This window comes from Lepidochelys kempii, chromosome 3 (assembly GCF_965140265.1).
Source record: "Lepidochelys kempii isolate rLepKem1 chromosome 3, rLepKem1.hap2, whole genome shotgun sequence".
Lineage (NCBI taxonomy): Eukaryota > Metazoa > Chordata > Testudines > Cheloniidae > Lepidochelys > Lepidochelys kempii.
Window position 1 is genome coordinate 154,590,105 of NC_133258.1, and position 13,943 is coordinate 154,604,047.

The 13,943-nt window shown below is 45.9% G+C and overlaps 1 protein-coding gene across 3 annotated transcripts in view; it reads left to right on the top strand.

Annotated features, from left to right (window-relative positions):
- Nucleotides 1-4,740: 4,740 nt before the first annotated feature.
- TOGARAM2 (TOG array regulator of axonemal microtubules 2) overlaps nucleotides 4,741-13,943 on the top strand; it is a 96,231-nt gene continuing 87,028 nt past the window's right edge. Inside the window, exon 1 of one of the 3 annotated variants that reach the window (XM_073338625.1) lies at nucleotides 4,741-5,139. The gene's annotated coding sequence lies outside the window, so the exon portion shown is untranslated. Of the gene's footprint in view, nucleotides 5,140-8,339; nucleotides 8,749-13,943 lie in introns of those variants that run through there. The other 2 variants (XM_073338630.1, XM_073338629.1) reach the window with 2 other exon arrangements.

The following is a 13,943-nucleotide window of genomic DNA, read 5'->3' on the forward strand; positions in this document are numbered from 1 at the left end:
ATCATAGGAGTTCAGTCTTAATGAGTTCATTGGCTGGGTGCCTTCACTAGCATCCCATATTTAAGCTTTGCAAAGTTGGATTGCATGTAATTGGTTTTCCTGCATTGTGATATATCTGTCTCTTACTTGTGTAGCTTTAGGGACCCTCTGTGGGAGTCCTGAGTTTGATACAGGGACAGGAAAACTCTGCTTCTCTGCAGTACCTTGCTGTAATTTTTGAATGAGTGCCAAAAAAAAATTGCTTGCCCAAATAATTAAAGGGCTAATACCTTGTGATCTGCCACAGCTAGAAACAAAGGCTGTAAACCATAGAGTCTCAACCTGGCGGGGGACACAGATCCAGAGGGATGACCATCCCTTTCTAGATGGAAGGAGGGTCCTGAATAGAAAAAGGAGTCCTGGTACGGAAAAGGCTGAGAACACTGCTGTAAACAACTGTAAAAGTAAGGCCTGGTCTACACGGGAAAAGATTAACTGCTATACCTATGCCGGCAAACCCTCTAGTGTAGACATAGTTATACTGATGAGAATGTTTTGGGGTTTTTTTGCAGTGTAGATTATACTGGTTCAGGGAACAAAATAAGCTATACTGCCAAAACACGTTTATGCCAGGACAATTATCTACACTAGAGTGCTTTACTGTTATAGCTATTTACTTAGCTATAAAAATAAACACCTGTTCCAGGCTCTAGGTGCCTTATGTAACTAAATTAAACCTCAGCAGCATTTAAATCAGTTCTACAGGGATTCCATCACCCTCCAGCTATCCACTTCAGCCTCTAGGAAGTGGTGCACCCTGAGCATTCTTCAGAGACCCGGTCAAAGAGATGCCTTTTGCAGCCTTCTCAAAGTCTCCAGATTTGGGTTATTATGGACCAACCTGTGTCCTAAAAAATCATATCCTTAACTAACATAGCTATGCTGGCAAAAAAACAAACCAAATCAAAACAAAAACAAAACACTCTCGAGTGTAGACCTGTCCTATGGTTCCAAGATTTCCTGAAACACACAGAACTAATACTTTGCGTTTTTAGAACACCCACCATTTGACAATCTCAGTGCTTTACAAACATTAATTAAGCCTCATATCCTGACAAGTTTTACTGTCCACCATAAAAAACGGAGGAAACCAAGGCGCACAAAGTGTTTTTAAGTGCCTGCCCCAGATTTGCCATGATAGAGCAAGGCACTAGAATAGAGCCTAGACTTTCCGATTCCCTGTTTCAACCACCAATAATGCTTAGCTCTTACACATTATTCATCAGTACATCTCAAAGTGCTTTCCAAAGAAGGTCAGTTCTCATTGGGGAAACTGAGGCACAGAGGTGCAGTGACTTGCCCATGGTCACCCACCATACTAGTGGCAGAGCCTTGAATAGATCCAAGGGGTGCTGAATGCCATTCCAGGGCTCTATCCACTAGGATACATTACTTTAAAAAAAAAAAAAAAACCTATTTAATTGACTTTTATAATGCTAGAATTGAAGTTGTGGAGAGTATGGGACTAATCCAAATAGCCTGATTTTAAAAATGCAGGGGTCACCTAACTTGGATTTGGGATTACTGACTTCAGCAGGAAAAATCATAGAGCCTGCACCTGCTTTTGTTTTCAAATGTGAAAAGGTGCTCTCAGCATGACCCACTGGCATCCAGAACAAAGAGCAGCTAGTTTTACAAAACGTAACCAGTCACTACTTGAATCTGCCTCCAAAGCCTCAGACTCCTGTTTTGCTGCTGAATTTATAAGCTGTCCCTGTTTCTGGAGGAGGAGCTCTGACATTCCAGTGAAGGGGTGGGGGAAATATCAGACTGAATGTATCCAGCTGACTCGGCTCTCCCCACTTGCTGTTGCTGCAGTGTCTGGACTCCTATTCCTCCCCCAAGTGCTGGCACTAGTTTGTTTGGGGTGGGGGAGATCAAATGCTAATTCTAAAATAGGCCTTATCTGAATGGGGGATTTGGCTGACAGTTTGTGCAGGTGTCTGATAGAACTGCCAAGATGAGGGCTTGCTAGAGGGTCGGACCCTTCATAGCTTGTGTAAGCTGTTTATTGCACACACCAGGAGTTCCTTGCATCCCTCCACTTTCCCTCCCCTACTCCACAAGGGCCTTGTGTACCTCCTTCCCATCCCCCTCTCTTTCAGGGATGCCTTGCAATTCCCCCCCAATCTCTTCCCTCCCAGGGTCTCCTTGTGCTCATTCTCCCATGCCATCAGCTTTGTGTGCACCCCCTTCCTCCGTGTGATCTTTGAATGCTGTAACAGTCAGTACCAAAGATGGCCAGTAGGTGTCAAAATTGCTCTATGAAAATACCCTGGGTTAGGCGGGCACAAAGCTATGAAAGGAGCTGATGAACTTCAGGCTGGCATAACCCCGCTGCCGCTGAGGCGTGCTGTTGGGCAGTGTGGCTCTGCAATTCATGTCGGCTGTCATGGCTGTGCTTACGCTTAGTTTTGCCAGGTACGCAAATCTCAGTGCGTGTCATTTCTTCCGCTGTGTGCTGCCAGGTCTTTCAAATGCTTTGTGACCTTGGAAAGCTCTGCTGGGGAATTACTACTTAAGCAGGCCGCTCACTGATTACAGTCTGCAGTTGCTGTCCTGCCGCTCTTCAAGGACTGGAAGCATTGAAGCTTCATTCTTAGCCCCCCTGTGCTCTGTGAAGTGACAGATCTGAGATGTTTTTTTATAAAGCTTTTCAGTTCACCTTTACATTTCCCTGTTCAGGGCTTATTTTCATCCAACATTAAACACAAGGACCCGAAATCGTTAGCAGAATGTGCAGATAAGAGATGGGGGAGAAGAAAATGCTTGATGGGGGCATTGGGGAGGGGTTGGGGAGACCAGAAGGGGAGTGGGAAAAGTTTGGGAGAAGTGTCTGTACACATGCTTGTTAGCCCTGAAAAAACAGTGTAGCAAACCTATTATTGCTGCTGTTCTCAGTAAAATGTTTGAAAACTGAATATGAACAATGTTGAGATATGGCGTGTGCCCCAGCACCCGAGCTCTAGGCTGCGCTGGGGTGTGAGGGAATGCTGGCGTTGTGCAATTTCCATCTTTTTACCTTCATTTCTTTCATTACATTTTCTCTGGGATGGCACGGTTTTGTGATGTCAGAAAACCGCTCTCCTTGTCTCTGCACAGTTCTATGTTGGTGTTGGGTTATGCATACGGACTCATTTATAGCCGATGTGTTAGTGGTTTCCCTATTCTCTAGGAGCAACGGGAAGGAAGGGGGCAGAGAGAGGCTTTCGTAATGGATGTTCTAGCTTGCCCATGTGAGCTTGGAGAAACTATGCAGAAAACCTGGATCAGTGACTCGAAAGCTGCCTAGAAGCTGGTTGACTTGGAGATTTTGTTCATTGTTGTGTCACAGTTAAGCATTTTGTGAATGAACGTGCAGTGGGTGTGTTGTGAATCTGCAGTTCTTCACTATGAACCAGATTGTATAATGTTGGCAGGGAAATAATTTCTTCCTACCACCCCAATCAGCCAAATAGGGCAATAACCACCTTGTTGGCAGCATGCAGGTTAATGTATATGTTCACAGCATGTTACAAATATTAAGTACTGTAGGAAAATGAATATTCTGCTGTAGAATCAGTTGAAAATTAGTTCCTCTTGCCGAGTCCTGAGTTCAGGGGTCTTGTGCATCCCCTGCAACAGTTGATAACCCCAGAACAGTGTGAAGAGGGCAGCCTCCTGTTCTGTTAATGATGTAGTTGACCAGAGGCAGTGCTAGCCCATTTCTCCCCCCCCCCCCCCACCCCACCAACAACACAATAAAAAGCAAGTAGGGGGCCCCTTTGAGCTGCTTGGGGCCCTAAGTAATTGCTTAGTCTGCTTATGCCTAGTGCCGGCTCTCTGACCGTTATATAGATTGTAAGCTCCTGTATAGACCTTAAGCTCTCTAGGACAGGAGCTGTCTTGACTGTCTGTGTACATACAGCATGTAGTACAGTTCTGATTTTCAGAACCACTGCCTCTGGGCACTACCATAATACAAATAATGGTATCTCTACTGTTTTACTGCAGCAGAGATACCAGACCCCTGTGCTCAGGTTTTGGCAGCTTACTTTAAAGATCAAGAGGTTTTTAAGCCAGAGAGAGAAACTGGCTTCCAATTTAGGGTGGGTTAGTTCCAGAAATAATGGAAACTATGAAAAACAGCCCCTCTCTCAAACGGAGCATATAGCCACCAAAGTTTGTCCTTTTCACCTTGCCTGAGGGGTTTTAATGGCTCAGCTGCTGTCCAAAGCATAACCTTCTGAATTATTTGGAACACCTGGTCCACCCCTTGAGCAGCCTATCTGGTTGCACCCACTTTTTGCCACAACATCTAGAATTCCCAAAGCCTCCAAAAAATCTCTCTATTTAGAATGGAGCCTGAGGCTGTATAATAAGAGGTCCATGTGCCCCCATCGCTGCATCTGCATTGACAGTGATTTAGTGCTTCTCGCTACAGTGCTAACATTTGCACGTGTACATGACTCTCATAGAAGCTGGGAGTGGAAAGGAAGTCATGGTCAGATTCAAACTTTCCAGGGCTCTCGTAATCATGGAGATGGAATTAATTAGCTCACCTTAAGCAGCCTTAGTGGTGCCTTGTAAAGTTCTTAGGAATTGGAGATACATTGGTCCCTATAGGCTTGATATATTTTCATGTGTCTGTACATGTCCTCCTTATTTTCTCTGCACTTCCAATATGCTTGCATGTTGACACATTGGCTTCTGTGTGAACACGCACACTGTCTTTCCCTCTTTTCTTAATACGTGCGCTCATGAAAGCAGGAATTGTTTACTGGCATCAACAGAGAACACTTTTTTCTTCATTATTTTATTGACTTCCCAAAGTCTTGGCAATAAAGTTGTCTATAGTACCTCAGCATCCAGTGGCACGTTTCTGGAGGAGTATTTGTGTGTGTGTCACGCTCTCTCACATAGTAAACTCACGGGTTATATTCAGCTGCTGACCCATGGGGGGCAATAAGAAATGATTTATAACCATGGCAACAGTTGCTGTAGGAAACTGGGATCAACAAGAATCTTTCATGTCCATGTCAATGAGTGTATTAAAAATCCTCCTACTCTGAGTCAAACAAGACCATTTGTGACACTTAAAAAAAAAAAAAAATTATAGAGGTAAGTGAAATTGAAATCATATCAAGCAAAATCTCTAGGTGTGGGACTGATGGCACCCTAAGTCTTCCTGAAATGGAGCTACTTGTTATCAGAACCTAACCCCCCTTCCCCCTCCAACCTTCCTACCCCAAAGTGAATGTGTCTGATGGATGATGTCAGCTAGAACTGGTAGGATTCTGCTGTTCCTTGTTTTACTCAATTTGTGTGTTTGTGTGTTCAGTGATTTCTGTAATGCAAAATGCTTTTGATTGAACTCTTGAATACAAGCTGTATGAACTTGGTTGGTATTTGTAGTAGCTGTTTCAGTTGATGGGGTTTCCAGTGTTTGCGGGTTTAAAAGAAAAAAAGTTTGGTGATCATCCAAACTTGTGCATATGTGAAGTTTTATAATTGTCTTACATACAAGTTTCTCAGAGCAATGTATGGTTAATGATATAATTAGACAATCAGTTGGGAATTTTATACATTGGATGAAAGGCATTGGAAAGAGACAGATCAAAAGTTTGGAAAAGAGAACTGCGAGGAGTGAGGGGAGGCCAGTTTGAAAAGAATTGATGAGACCAAATTCCTGAAGAGGCCCTAAAACAGATTTTCATCCCTATGGAGAGAGACCTTTTAAGTCAACTTGTGACTCTTATGCAAAATTCTCAATTTCAATTAAATTCTGTTTTAGGTGGTGGACAATTTTCTCTTTTTAGCTGTCAATATTTGTAACCATTTAAAGGAGGTCACTACACTGTGGTTTCCCTGTGTAAGGAGCTGAAAGCCGGAGGTGCTGCAGCTTCTGGAAGGAGTTTTCTGTGGAGATGGGGGTTCCATAGCACAGCTGATGCTCACCCCTCCCTGAGTGCTGGGGTGATGATTTTGCTTACACAGATCTGTTCATTCCGACCTGGTTGTGTCCACCTCTTGTCTGCTTGATCAAACTGTCCTTATGGATTGGAACATAGATTCTGCATTCTGATACTTCCTTCTACAGCAGTGGTTCTCAACCAGGGGTCTAGGGCCCCCTAGGGGGTCACGAGCAGGTTTCAGGGGGGCCGCTAGGGTGATAGACTCAGTAGGGTCCAGGGCAGAAAGCCGAAGCTCCACCGCATGGGGCTGAAGCCTGGGGCTCTGAGCTCCACCACCCGGGGGCAAAGCTGAAGCCTGAGCAATGTAGCTTCACGGGGGCCCCAGGCAGTTGCCCTGCTTGCTACCCCCTAAGGCCGGGCCCGACTTTTATGTGCAGAAAGCCAGTTATTGTGACACAGGTGGGCTGTGGAGTTTTTATAGCATGTTGGGGGGAGCCTCAGAAAGAAAAAGGTTGAGAACCCCTGTTCTAGAGAACATAAAGGAAAAAGACAGGCAAGAGCTGTTCAAGTCCATCAGCTGGCTTTTCCTCCAGGTGCTATGTGCTCATGAGCAAACACTGTCAGGAGGAAGAACAGGTTTTTGTGCTAAATTCTTGTGGCTTTTCTAGTGGGATTTTGCTACAGAAATAGGAGGCCAGCCTTGATACGTGATTCATTGAAACAATAACAGATCAGGAAAACTGCACTGCTTGCACTTCTATGCAATTAAGAGCCTTGATGGTTATGGAAAGGACTAGGTGGCTCCTAGGTTTTTCCTAATGCTGGGAGATTGGCCTGCAAACAAAAGGGGCTGATTTATACCATTCTCCTGTGTAATGGCAGGGCTGATCTCATTATCTCTAACCCATTCTTCATGGATGGGTCTCTGACAGAACAATGACTACCTCCAGTGCCAGCTTATTGTTAGTTTTTATCTGAATGTGTTTGTGGGCTGATAAATTGTCATGGGCATGGGGTTAATCCCTGCTGACTGGTTCTGGCTTGAAAATTCCTCCTCTTCAGAACCCACCTCTGTTACTGACCTGCTGGGTGACTTTGGGCAAGTCACTTCATGTTTGTGTGCCTCAGTTTCCCCATCTGTATCATGGGGATAACGATACTGATCTCCAAGAGCTTCAAGATCTACTGATGTAAAGTGGTTCCGCGGTCCGACTGCAGGCTGCTGCTCAACCCTGTGTGGCGGGGTCCCACGGTTCAGCCCCACGCAGTGCATCCAGGTCCCGGCTGCCCGGCCCATGCCCAGGGCTCCGCTCCTGGCCCTGCTTTGGATGGTCATGTTGGGCATAGGGGACTGTGGGCGGTTTTGAGGAGGGGGCACAGTGGTTTTCAACCTGCAGCCCACATAACACATGTTGGGCCGCATATGCAGGCCACAATGATAAACAGGTTGAGAACCACTGCAATACAGTGTGTGTGCAAGGCTTTGCAGCAAGACTTGGATATACCATCAGCACTAGCAGTGGTGGCCCAGCAGCCCACTCCCATAGGGAACAGAAGGTCCTTGGTGCTGCTGCCTCACCTGTAGGGGGCAGGAAATGAAGATTCTGGCATGTCTTAGCAGACAGTGTCCATCTTCCCTTTCACCTTTTTGCTTCAGAGTGGAAGGGACCCCAGGAGTGGGGTGACACAGAGCTGGAAGATGGCAGTGGTAAAGTGGCTGGAAAATCTATATCTTGGGGCTGAGGAGGGACAGTGGAGAAGGGGCAGAACAGGGTTCAACACATGTTTGGAGTGGGCCCAGGGACCCCTGCGTAATTCTTGCCCAGCAAAAAAAAGTCTGACTGGCAGTGAGATCTGAACAAAGCTTAGCAGAGCTGTTTCCCTCCACATGCACCCAGAAGCCAAAAGGTAAGTAGTATAAAAGTCCAAATGCTGATGACTGATGATGACTTCTTCCCACCCTACAGTTTAAGGAGAAGAGACCGACTCAGAAATTGTTCAACAGCGGGAATTGGCATCTGGTTTCCCTCTGCCACCCAAAAGTGGAATTGAACCAGTTTTTAAGTTGGAAGTTCAGTTGATGTTTTCAGCTCTCTTCCAGGGGTCTTTGTTTTCTGGTTCCACCAGGGGCTGGAAGGAAAAGTGCCAAAATAACCATCAAAGTATGTTCTGTAGATTTTGAGCCTAGCTCTGCAGTCATCAGGCTTTCAAAGATCCTTAGCTGATGTAAATTGCCATACATCCATGTCAGTTACACCAGCTGAGGATCTCCCCCCCGCCCCAGAACTTCAGGGTGCTCTGCACAGTTAAACCCCTTCCAATGCGGCTTTGGCTCCCACTCTTGTGCAACATAAATCTTTCTCCTCTGGGGGGAGGATGTTGCTATGTTCTCAGAAGCCTGGAATGTTAGAAAAACAAAAAAGGGAACATAACAAGAGTGTTCAAAAATGAAAGCAGTTTTGTGGATATTTATGTGCACTCTGGAGCCCAGGAAGCTAATCAACTTCCCACAAGAGTAGGTGGGGCAGGGCAGGGGTGACAAATGTATGGACTGGTAGCTGGATCCAGACCATAAGTCATATTTATGTGGTCCACAGGACATATCCAGACTGAGCAGAATCTCACTGTTTTCATTTTAAAACAAACAAAAACTCTTCCTGGCTGCAGAGAGCACTTTCCACACATGAACCAAGTTTTGCTTGAGTCTGCAGACAGCCTGAAACAGAGTCTCAGGGAGTGGACTTCAGTCAGCCTTGGAGGGGATGCGGAGTGTCAGCTCTAAAGCCCAGTGATGACACAAACAGCAATGAACTAGGTAAGTGTGTTTTAGCAGGGGGGTGAAGCTCTTGGGAACTGGGAGTTGCTGCAGTGAGGGCAATGCAGAGGAAAGAACAGATGTGACTGTTAAATAGGGCTGGGGGAATGAAACAGTGAAAGGAGGATGAGGAAGAAACAAGGGGCCGGAAGAGCAGTGGACCTAAAAAAGGGCGTGTGTTCTCAATGAGTGAAAGTATCAGTAAAGCATGGGACAAATAACTACATCTAGTTATTACATAAAGGCAATATTTCCCCATCCCCCAATCTCTGCACAAGTCTACCACTGCCATCAGTGAACATTCTGCTGTGCACTGGGAGGAGTGTGTATCACAGAGCTTATACCCTGGCCTACTAATTAAACATGGAATTCAGCCTGCCCTTTAAATGAGTTTGACACTCCTGCTGTAGGGTGCTCCTGTGATTTGCATGGCTAATCTTAATTCCACTGCAAGTAGCGGAGAGAGAAAACAGAGGCAGACAAAAGAATGAAATCCAACTGATCTGCATGATCAATGGCTGCTGGAAATCAGCCGTACTCCATTGAAGGCAATGGAGTCGCTGGAGGGGTGCTGATTCACAAAAGCTGAGGATCTGCTCAGAGACAGAAACAATCATGAGCGAGTGACACAGAAAAGAGGGGGAAATGGCAGATTAGGCAGTGAGCTCATTTAACTTTGAGGCTAAGGTTTTTTTTCTCTCAAGGATTTAAGATTAGAGCCCTAATTACAGTTGATGAGAGATGCACTGATCATCAGAAATAGGGCTCATTGGCTTGGGTTCCAAGTGTTGTTACATTATACCCGTTGAAGGATTAGATTAGAGTAGATCCACCTGTACAAATCTTCCTTCCATTAACTTCCCCAGTTAGCTTGACTCTCTGTTGCCAGATTAGCCTCTCTTAAGGATGCTCTCATTTCTCTTGGCATCAATTCCTTCGTCAGTCCTTGCTTTATTTATTGCTTCAGTGCCAGTAGCCAAGCTGCTGGCTTGGGGAGGCAGATAAATGGCACAGACTAGAAGCTAGCTTTTAGCAGCACTTTGTACTCTAAGGTGCTTTACAAAGTAATAACTTAAGAGCTAATCTATTGGGAAGGGGGAAGAGATTTGGATTCTGCTCAGTTCCAAGTGTCAGAGCCATGAAATTCAGATCTAAATCCAGATTTCCAGAGTTGGGGCTGGGGGGAGGTTAGCTCTGTGGTTTTGTTGGGAACCATTTCAGCTCAATACCTGAGAGCAGAGCTGGCTGGCAGAGTGAAGGGGAGATGTAAGCTGTATAAGACAAATTACCTTGGATGGTGGGGAACGCAGAGATGAGAAATAGCTTAGCTCCAGCTCCACTGAATGCCTCCGAGGACGTGCTCCCCACATGTAGCCCTGTTCTTCCCTTCCTTTCAGCAGGACTGTAAATATTGCTGGAGCTGATGAGAAGTCTTAAGCAGCTGCAGCTACCTGCCCATAATTTCAAGCTCTTGTCAACAGCACCTTATTTCACTTTGGTGTAGGGACACCTGCCTGTGAGCATGATTATTTATTTACTAGGACTTCCTCATGCACCCTAGCTCATCTACACCAGCCCTAATAGGATTCTGGTGACATGCTCTGTGCAGGGCAGACTGGTTCCCCTCAGCAGCGATTAAAGTTCTGACTCTGGACCCTCGCCTACTCTTTCTTTTTTCACGCTACCAAGTGCATAGAGTATGGGCCATATTCTGCTCTAGTTACCCTGTGACTTCTTCCTCCCCCCATTAGAGATCACAGAGTGAAGCTAACAATTGGCTCGGTGGCCCTGTGATGGCAGCAGCCCCCCAAAGCCTGGAGAAGCAAGCTGCTCCTCCCACTTCTTTCTTCAGAGTGTGACCGTAGGACCATTCTCCTCTTTTCAGCCCTGCCCCCGCTCTGTTTTTCGGTTGCTCCTTCGTTTATGTCAGGTGTGAAATGTCGATTGTACATTCTTAGGTCAGGGATCTTGGGATCTGTACTGAGAGTCACCTGGTCCACTTCTGGGCAGTCTAAGGAATTATAACTGTCTAGCTAAGCGTCTTGTGCTGCCACCCATCACCCTAGATGAGCATATCTCAAGGCAACTAGTTTGGCAACAGCTGAAGTTCCTAGCAGATTTCCTGGAGTCTTGCTCTTCTCCCTTTGTAGATTACAGTACAGATAGCTCCCAGCAATTTCACCCATGCTGGGATTTCCGTTACTGTCCCAAGTGCAGTCCCGCTAGTAACATTTTTTTTTACCTGTCCGGCCTTTGGCGGACTCCATGCACTTGGGGTAATTCATTAGTCCTTTCCAGCCAGTGCTTAATCCTGACTCCTAGAGGTTTATTCACCCTTATGGCTTTGCACCTAGAGATTGTGTTGGTGTTAGATATGGCAGCTGCCAGTCAGTAAATCCCCAGGACAGCTCTGGTTCATTGCACGAAGTGGACACTACAATTATCCTGCCCAAGGATGGGGAAGACATCCCTGTGTTTTTGTACTTGGTAAGAAACAGAGGGGACAGTTGTCTCTCTGATCGTAAACTCCTCAGGGCAGAGGCTGTTGCTTTTTAATGGGCCAAACATATTGTGTACTCTTAGCAAACAGTGTCTTGATTGTTACTTATGTAATGAATGGGCAATCACCGATAACTTTCTGTGTGCAGTCCTAGCTCTGCCTTCTCTTTTAATTAAGAATGAAGATGCCTCACTTTGCAGGACTCCAAGTTCACTGACCAGAAGAAGGGTGTCTTTAGCACTGAGTAGCCATGAGGGGTTCACATGAGGGAAAGACTGCTGTGCCCATGAACCTCTGTACAAGACAAACATTTATGCTTCCTGCTGGGAGAATGTGAACTTCTTATTTCATATTTGAATCGCCATAGCGCTCAGAGGCTCCAGTCAGGAGTGGGCCTCGATTGTGCCAGACAGGAAGATCTGCTCCCTGCCCTGAAGAGTTTATAATCTAGGCACACTCCATATGGAGGGAACTTTCACTACTAGGCCCCCCCCACTAGAAAGGGGGAGACATGAGGTCTCTGTCCAAGGTTTCTTCACCCTCCCGTTTAGACCTCCCTCCCCTGACATCTATGTGGAGGAGGAGCTTCCAGGAATCAGTTGGAGATGAATCCACCAACAGCCTTGACAGGAACAAGGTCCCTCTGGAATCCTTGGAGCCTGTATAGATGCCAGTTTTACAGAGCATATTCTAGTAAGAAGATCTGCATGAAGGGGCATCTTTGAACACACCAATATCCTGCCAGCCCCACCACTACAACCCTCTGGAGGAACAACATCTGGGAATTGAGGAAGAGATGGCAACTTCTAATAAGTCCTCTTCCTCCCTGGGTAAGGTGGTGATGCCCTCTCCCACATCCTATGAAGAGGGTAGCTGAGTCCTTATAAATCCCTTGGAGGAAGTAGATGAAATACCCACCGAGCTGTGTTGTATCCTCCATACTTCTTCTCAAGGCAGGGTTGCCTTACTGATAAATAAAGCCCTATTGACACCAGCCACGACAGCATGGCAAACACCAGCCATTATTCCTCCCACCTACAAAAGGGCTGACGCAAAGTACTGTGTCCCTCCTAAGTTCTCTTCTCCCACCCCCCACCGAATTCTCTCATGGTGGATGAAGTAAACAAGAAACACAGACATCGCTCCAAGTCTATGCCACATGAGAAGGCGCTCAAACAGTTAGGCTACCTTGGACACAAAAGTTACTCTTCAGCTTAGGGTAGCTGGGGCTTCCCTGACACAGACCTTTGCACAACCCCATCTAACATGAAATACTACAAATTTTGTTTGAGGGTATTTGGCTGTGATTCACTGGAAGATGCTCTGACCACCTCTCAACCATGAGCGCTGCTCTACACTGACAACGTAACTTTTCAAGATCCTGAGTAGAGTAAAATGAGAGAGTCAAAATAATCCTCATACACCAGCTTGACTGAGGAAGATATGGTTCCCAGACCTGATTTGCCTGTCCCTGAAGCCAGCTCTTCACCTGCCTCTAACTCTGGATCCTCTGACACAGGAATTGGGGAAACTGCAGCATCCCAACCTTTCCCAGCTACACCTCAAGGTCTGGCTACTGGATGGCTCAAGTTTAGCAATGGACTGCTTATCCAAGGTACTGAACATACTGCTGAATAGTACGAAATAGTCCACAAGAAAGACTTCTTTGCAAAAATGGAAGAAATTCCACTAATGGTTGGATTTCACGGTGGGTCCGCACTTCTCTGTATGCTCTAGTATTGGACAATGTGTAACATGCCAGCATGGACTGGACACATTGCTATCAAAAATCTCTAATTGAAGGCACAGTGGTGTGTGTGCACACCTGGAGTGGAGCACCCATAGGGATAAAACATCTCAGAGAACTCCAATTACTGTACAAGTAAGTAACCTTTCCTTTCCAGATCTGAACTCGGCAGCTCAGCCCCATCTCTAAAAGTAGTTTACAGACTAAATTTACTTCAGACTAGTTTCCTGTTTCCTGTGATGTAATGCTTCCATCATGCCCCCTTTACCAGCATTAAAAGGAACACTTGGAAGATCTCACTCCCAGCAGCAAATGAATCCATGCTACAGTGGCAAGAGATATGCCATAAAGCTGGTTACCAGATCCAAAGTGAGAGGGATAGATGTAGAACAGGAGATATCTCCTTCTTTCACTTTTGTAAGTGACCATTAATGCTAGTGAAAGGTGTCAGGTTTGACAATTTTGGAGTCTGAGGTCCTCTATCCACTGAAGAGCTGCAGAACAGGGAAGGCAGTGAAAGATTCATCCATGTGTCCCTGCTCAGATGCACGATCTGTGACTGGGAGGAACAACTGCTAGGAGCAAGAGGAGAATGCAGACTCCATGGCCCATCTGAGCTTAACCTGCCTGACAACAAGAGACCCAGTGGTGCTGGTGATTTTGTGATAGGGATACTGGTTCACCAGCAGTTTGAGGCTAAAAACTCTTTTCATACAGGCCACTGAACAGCCATCAGATGATGATGACTTTGCTCAATCCCATGACAGTAGTGAAGAAATCTGGAGAAGGAAGGCTCTGCATGCTATCATTAACCCCCTGAGCCATCCAATCCTCTGGACAAACAATATTCAATTGTAAGTCCATAGTACATATCCTTGTCATTTAATACTCCAATATTTGTGGTTCCCCTCTCACTCCTTCCCTTCCAATTAGTCCTTGAATAGTCTC